This window comes from Gobius niger (genome assembly GCF_951799975.1).
Source record: "Gobius niger genome assembly, chromosome: 11".
Lineage (NCBI taxonomy): Eukaryota > Metazoa > Chordata > Actinopteri > Gobiiformes > Gobiidae > Gobius > Gobius niger.
The window spans coordinates 34,920,857-34,927,175 of NC_136862.1; the positions used below are offsets into that span (position 1 = coordinate 34,920,857).

At 41.0% G+C, this 6,319-nt stretch overlaps 1 long non-coding RNA gene across 1 annotated transcript; it reads right to left on the bottom strand.

Moving 5' to 3' along the window:
- Window positions 1–608: 608 nt before the first annotated feature.
- On the bottom strand, window positions 609–2,989 carry LOC306970429. The gene is made up of 4 exons (XR_013793392.1): window positions 2,855–2,989; window positions 1,995–2,075; window positions 1,763–1,872; window positions 609–1,623 (listed from the first exon to the last, which is right to left on the bottom strand). It is a non-coding gene; the product is annotated as an uncharacterized lncRNA (long non-coding RNA).
- Window positions 2,990–6,319: the final 3,330 nt, after the last annotated feature.

Below are 6,319 nucleotides of genomic sequence, written 5' to 3' on the forward strand. Positions count from 1 at the left end.
ATGTATTCTTTGATTACATTGTGTCCTATTCATCCATTTTGACAGTGTGTTCTTTACATTCACAACCTTCAAGTTCAAACTCATTTGCTCTGGCAAGATGACAAAGTAAACTATATACAAAATGACTCTATTGTCTCTATACAGTTATTATTTGGGAACAGGGCTGCACAATTAATTGCAATTGAATCAACATTGTAATTTTAAATATTGCAATAACCGAATCCCAAAGACTGAGGGTCTTGCGTCTCCAGTATTTTATGAAGCTGAAATGTAATTAAAGTATTATTTAATGAATACTAGTCACAATCAAAAACGTAATCCGCAACTACACTACTTTTCAAAATCAATAGATAAGCTTTGGTTTAGTGGAATTGGAGATATTTTTTTATGGTATTTGGAAGATTAATATCAGTCTCTTCGATGACAGCTCCCAACGCCATATTGTTTACAGCAGCGACCCCTCAAGGCGCAATGCATTATGCTATTGCGCAAGTAGCGAATTGCAGGTTATTTTTAGAACTTAACCCCATTGATAAACGAGGGAACACTGTACATAATATATTTAAATCGCAGATTGAATCGCAATTGCAATTTCAGTCTGAAAAATGGTGCAGCCCTATTTGGGAACCACAGTCCGTCTAAGATTGGTGAGACATGCACAAATGGTTACAATGTCATCCAACATATCAACGTGGCTGATGGGTATGACGGTGTTTAATATCTTAAAGTCTTTAAGTTGACCAATAACTCTCTCCACGTGTATACGTACTCTTGACAACTGGCGTGAAGTGTCAACACAAGAACCAGGCAACTGAGACTTCCCCTTAGGAAAACTGGGCATTCTTAATGTTGCTCCCACAATGGCCAATTCCTCTCTAACAAGGAATCCTCGGTCTGCAAGGACCTCATTTCCATTCTCCAGTTTTTTCAAAAATCCTGACCCTAGAGTTATTATCTTGTCAGAGGCACGACCACCCCACCCATCAGACAAAAAAGATATCGCCCCAGCTGGAGTTATTCCAATACAATATTTGATGGTATTTTGGTGCTCGTAATTTGACCAAGTTTCAGCCCTTGCTTTTAGATTGTAGGTTCTCTCTATTAAGATTTCTGTGCAGTCTATAATGCAACAACAGTTCTTAAATTTTGGTTTAAAACATTTTGGCATGTTTGCTGTTACTGCATCCTTACTAGGCCAAATTATCAATGGTTTCAAAACTAAGGACAACATGGGTATCCACTCTCTTATGATTTTGGACACAGTTGAAAAAGGAAGGTCAAATTGTTGTGCCAGGTCTCTATTGGTGAGCCCAAGTCTGATTTTCATTCAAACCAAAAGGAGGTGGTTCTCCCAGCTTAACCCACCCTTCAGCACTAATGTGGATCGTTTAACAATCGTTAGCAGCCACAAGAAAGCCTGAATAGACTGCAATCCAGTAAAAAAACAGAGTGTAGAGTCTTTCACTGAATCAAACCCAAATTTTGACAGTTTAAGTTGGTCCCGCAGCTGTTGATTCTCTGACTTTACAGCCTCCAGTTCCCTTTTTAGAGCCACGTAGTCGTCCTGAAGGTGGCGATACTGCATGCTGAGTTGGTCCAAGTCCTTTCTGGGCACAAAATCATCTACAAGAAAAAAAGGAGAACAAATACTTCATGCTTGAAGTATCACAAAAGGCACCATCTTAACAATACACAGAGCACAATTTAGACATGGGAACAACACACCGACACAACTCCCACCCATTCACTGAATTTTGTATACCTGATTCAGCTTCAACGTCAGCTTCAGCATCAGCTTCAGCTTCAGCATCAGCGTGGAGTGTGGAGCTAGCAACAGGTGCCTTCTCCTGCCTTCTTCTAATTCTTTCATATCTATGGAAAATTATACAAAGTATTGTGTATCAAAATATTTTAACTATATTAAATATTTTGGCTCCTACTAACCAAAGCTATGCAGTTAGGTTAGAATATTTTACTGACCGAATCATACATACCTTGCTACTTTTGCTGTAGGGTCTGGAGCGCTGTGTGGAAAAATCGAAAATCTGGACTGTCACAGTCCATAGATGGTTCTCCTGATAAAGGAAAAATGCCCCATTAGCTCAGCTAATTATTGTACAAGTTTCTATTTCAGACATCTCAACTGGGGAAAAAATACTTTCAAGGAGCAAGCAAAACATTATATTAACTACACAAGTAAAGTCTACAAGTGGGTCAACATGAAGAAGAATGATACTTGTTAAACTCTAACAGCCGACAGCAATGCTCAAGTAAACAAATACACTAAAGCAAAGGCAGTATTACATAATTATACAAAGAAAATACGTTAGGCTATTAATGAGAGTGAGGTTAACTACACCTCCAAAAGATGCCCTCCCTGTCATTTGCGGTGTGCTTTTCTTCCACTCACAATATTTATTTTGGTTATGGCTTGTAGGCTACACAGGCTGATTTCTCAACAACTGAGAGCCGCTATCAAAAGGTGGCGAGCGAGACTTTGAACAAGAAGGTCATTAGGCGAAGCTCCACGTTAGGCACCATTGTTTTTCCTTCATCCAGTTCAGTGACTCGACAACAATCATACCATAGATCAGCGTCTATTTGGCTGTTCCAAGGGCGCATCTCCTCAGGATTTTCAGGCTAAACTAAGACGGAGCCTAACTTAGCCTACTTATTTAGCTAATAGCTAACGTTGCTAGCTAAAACAGCTAACGCTACAAGTTGCTAAAAGTTACCTTTAACTTGGCTGATCAGGATCAAATATAGATAATTTAGCCTAGTTTTAGTGATCACGTATGAATTATGGCGAGATACTTCAAAAATGTTGTAATTACTGTAGGACACAAACACTTACCAGATATGAAGTGAGCGCTACAGAGGCTCACCCCAGTTGTAGGACCACCCGAACCCCAATCCGCCCTTTTAATTGCCTGAAGCCACAATCTTCTCCGACTTTTGGCAAAGGGATGACGTCCTCTCGGGATGTTGACAGCACAACAACTCCTCATTGTTTCATTCGGAATGCCGCTGTCTGGATCTGTCTGTGTATCTTTTGCTCCTCGGATGCGTGCGCAGCTTGTCTGTGACGTCACCCAGAAATCCATCTATGTGACAGAGCTTGAGTTGTTTTGTAAAGAGGAATGGGCTAAAATGTCAGTCTCTACATGTGCTAATCTTGTAGAGTCAGACGCCAAAAGACTTGTGCTGTTATTGCAGCAAAAGGGGGTTCCACAAAGTATTCATTCATGCTGTATGAATACTTATGCACACCCCACTTTTCACTTCACAGTTGTCGGTTACTTGTTTGTGAACGTTCAGTAAAAAAATCAAAATAAAATCTTTATGTTTATAGGGCTGTAAACATGACAAAATGTGCAAAAGTTAAAGGTGTATGAATACTTTCGAGAGGCACTGTATGTACACATACCTCCTCAATTGCCATCCTCTGTTCATGAAGTTCTTCAACCCTTTTGAAGTCCTCCCGTGACAGGTCAGCTAGCAGACGGCCACGGGCTCTAGGCCGACCTCTGGCTCCCCCTGTCTCTCATGCTCTTGGCAGGTGCTGGCTCTTGGAGGTCTTGCGACCCGCGGTCATTTCCCTCAGCCTTTAAACGCACCCGCGCCCCTGGATCTTGGTCGGGATGCACTGGGAACGGGCTCGTAGTCCATATCTGATCCCACAAGACTGTCCAAGACTGTGAAAGCTCTAAATGCACAAGCAATAAAACAAAAATGAGATGTTAGATGACAGCTTGTTTATGAGCCTGTAGCATGATAAAGTTAGCTGTAGAGACAGACGCTACAGAGACACAAACATTTTTTATTCACAATCCCTGTTTACGATTGGCTTTACGCATATTCTATAAAAAATGTTTGCTTGTCGTAAATAGATTTTCACTTGCCGGTGGCGAATCTGACATAGTGGAAAAACTGCAAATCTTCTTGGAAAGTGAGTTTGTGAGAGCGATGCCGACAGTGACTTGTAAACAGAGCGTGCACGCGGTGGCAAGGCTCCGGGGGTGGATATATATAGGTATATATTTGTGTTTGTGTTGAAACTGATATAGAATTAGAGGTGGGCAGTTATCGGCGTTAACGGCTGAGACACGTTTCCTTTCCTCGTGTTGTCGACGTTTATCTCCATTTTGACAGAACTATCTCCAGGTTGAAGCTCGTAGTAGCAGCAGCTGCAGCAGCATGAGCTGTTGTTGTGTCAGTGATCACATGACACTGTTGACCAATCAGGAGACGCGCACATGTTTCCCACGCTCACAAACAGAGGCCTGTATTTTCTGGTCTGGTAAAATGGCCCACATTACCCGTAAATAATTGGGTACTCCTGCCACAACTGTCCCATGTGAGAGACTTTTTCTTTAGCAGGTCATATTGTGCAGTAGAGGAGATCTAGTTTGTCACCAGAAAATGTGAAGAAGCTGGTCAGCCTGAGTGACCGGTGGAAGAAGGAGAAACAGCTTGGACTGATTGACACAAAGCTACTGACTGTAAACTGTTCATCAGGACCTCTAATGTCGGCCTACAGTTCAAAATTAATGTTTAACTGAATAAACAGTTAGTAAACACAAGTGCATCTTCTTGAACATGAATTATTTTCATCACCAATTATCATAGTAGAACGTTCTCAAGCAGTTTGTGATGCATTTTAGAACAGGAGATGAGCCCCTGGTCTAACGCACCGCCTGACCTGAGAAACTCGTTCTCAAAGACTTACTTTTAGTCATTATTTGGGCAGCACACATATTCTGAATGGCTTCAGCAGAATTCAAACGAGACATTTTAATCTAGATTAAAGGATTGTATTTTGTTTATTTAATGTAAATGTAAAAGTAATGTATAACTGTAGCATCATGAATTGCAAATGTAACGTACATGAACAAGGGGTCGACTCCCTTTGAGCTTCCATTAACTGTACGATTGTGAAACTCTGTGTAGTTTATTTGAGCAATTCACATTTTCTCTTCCTCCAAACAAACAAACAAACAAAGGTACATACAGTGCACTTTTCCCGAGTTCTTACTGTCCTCTCACCTTTTCTTTTGCACATCAGCCTTCACATACGACACAGCTGTCATCGTGAGAATGACATGTATGATGACTCTGGCCGATCATCATGGACTTTGTGGAATGGTGTGAACATCACAAGTACACTGCAAAAAGTTGGGAAGTATCTGAGGATGACTTTAATGTAAGTGTAAATATCTGGCCCTGTGCGAAAAGTTCATGTAATTAGACTCTAATAAAGGACAAAAGTACTTATTTCAGTTTGTTTTTCTATATATCAAGGTTATTTTTGCAGTGTAAACAGGACAGTACAATTCAGTTTTTGAAAACACTTTTTATGTATTAGCTTTTATGTAAGTAAGTGATTTATTTGTCATAACTGTACAAGGAAATAGTGTCCAGGTGTTTGACCTGAGCCGCGCTGTCATTGTGAGTCACCTGACCTACATGTTTCAGGAGGAAGGGGAAACCGGAGCACTGCCTTCAGACTTCTCTGATCTTCTGAAATGGTTTGTCCCTGTTTCAGAGCGTGGTGTCCTGCACTGGTCTGCTCCTCCACCTTTTCCTCCTGCACAGCTCCCTCCCTCACCATCTTCTCCTCCTTTGTCCCTTGTTTCCTGTAGCTGCTCTTCGGACGCCTCCACTGTGCTGTGGGTGTGGGGGCTCTTGGTGCCTCTTCGGTGTTTTAGAAAAAATAAATCTGTAGGTCTCAAATGTCTTTAGCTCAAAAGCTGCTTTCTTCAGGACCATTATGGAATCTATGTAAGGCAAGGCAAGGCAAGTTTATTTGTAGAGCACAATTCATACACAAGGCAATTCAAAGTGTAAAAAAAAAAAAAAAAAAAACTACGTACAAAAGCATCCAGTAAAACGATGTGGGACAGAAACCACAAATGCAGTTCACAGAAAAAGGCAAAAAATGCAGCTGTACCAAGAGAGAGGTTTTTTAACTCTATTGCCATTGTGTGATTCTCGTGAAGGCCTTTTCTCAATGAGCCTCATAAGCAAATGGTTTAACGGTCTGTAAAATCAAAACCATTTCCGGTGACTACATTGAGAAAATGTCAAAAGTGCAAAGCAGTAATCAAAGCAAAGAATCTATTGAACATTTTTGTTTAATTCCATATGTGTCCATTTATAAATGAGAATCTACAATGTCTTAAAAAACAGAACAAGCATTACATCAAATCTTTCGACCGGTCCTGTGTTGGTCCTGTATCCTGTAACTGGGGGCCTGGTCTGGAGAGTCCTGAGACATGGCTGGGGGGTCACAGGTACTGTGCCTATAGTTCGTTAGCTG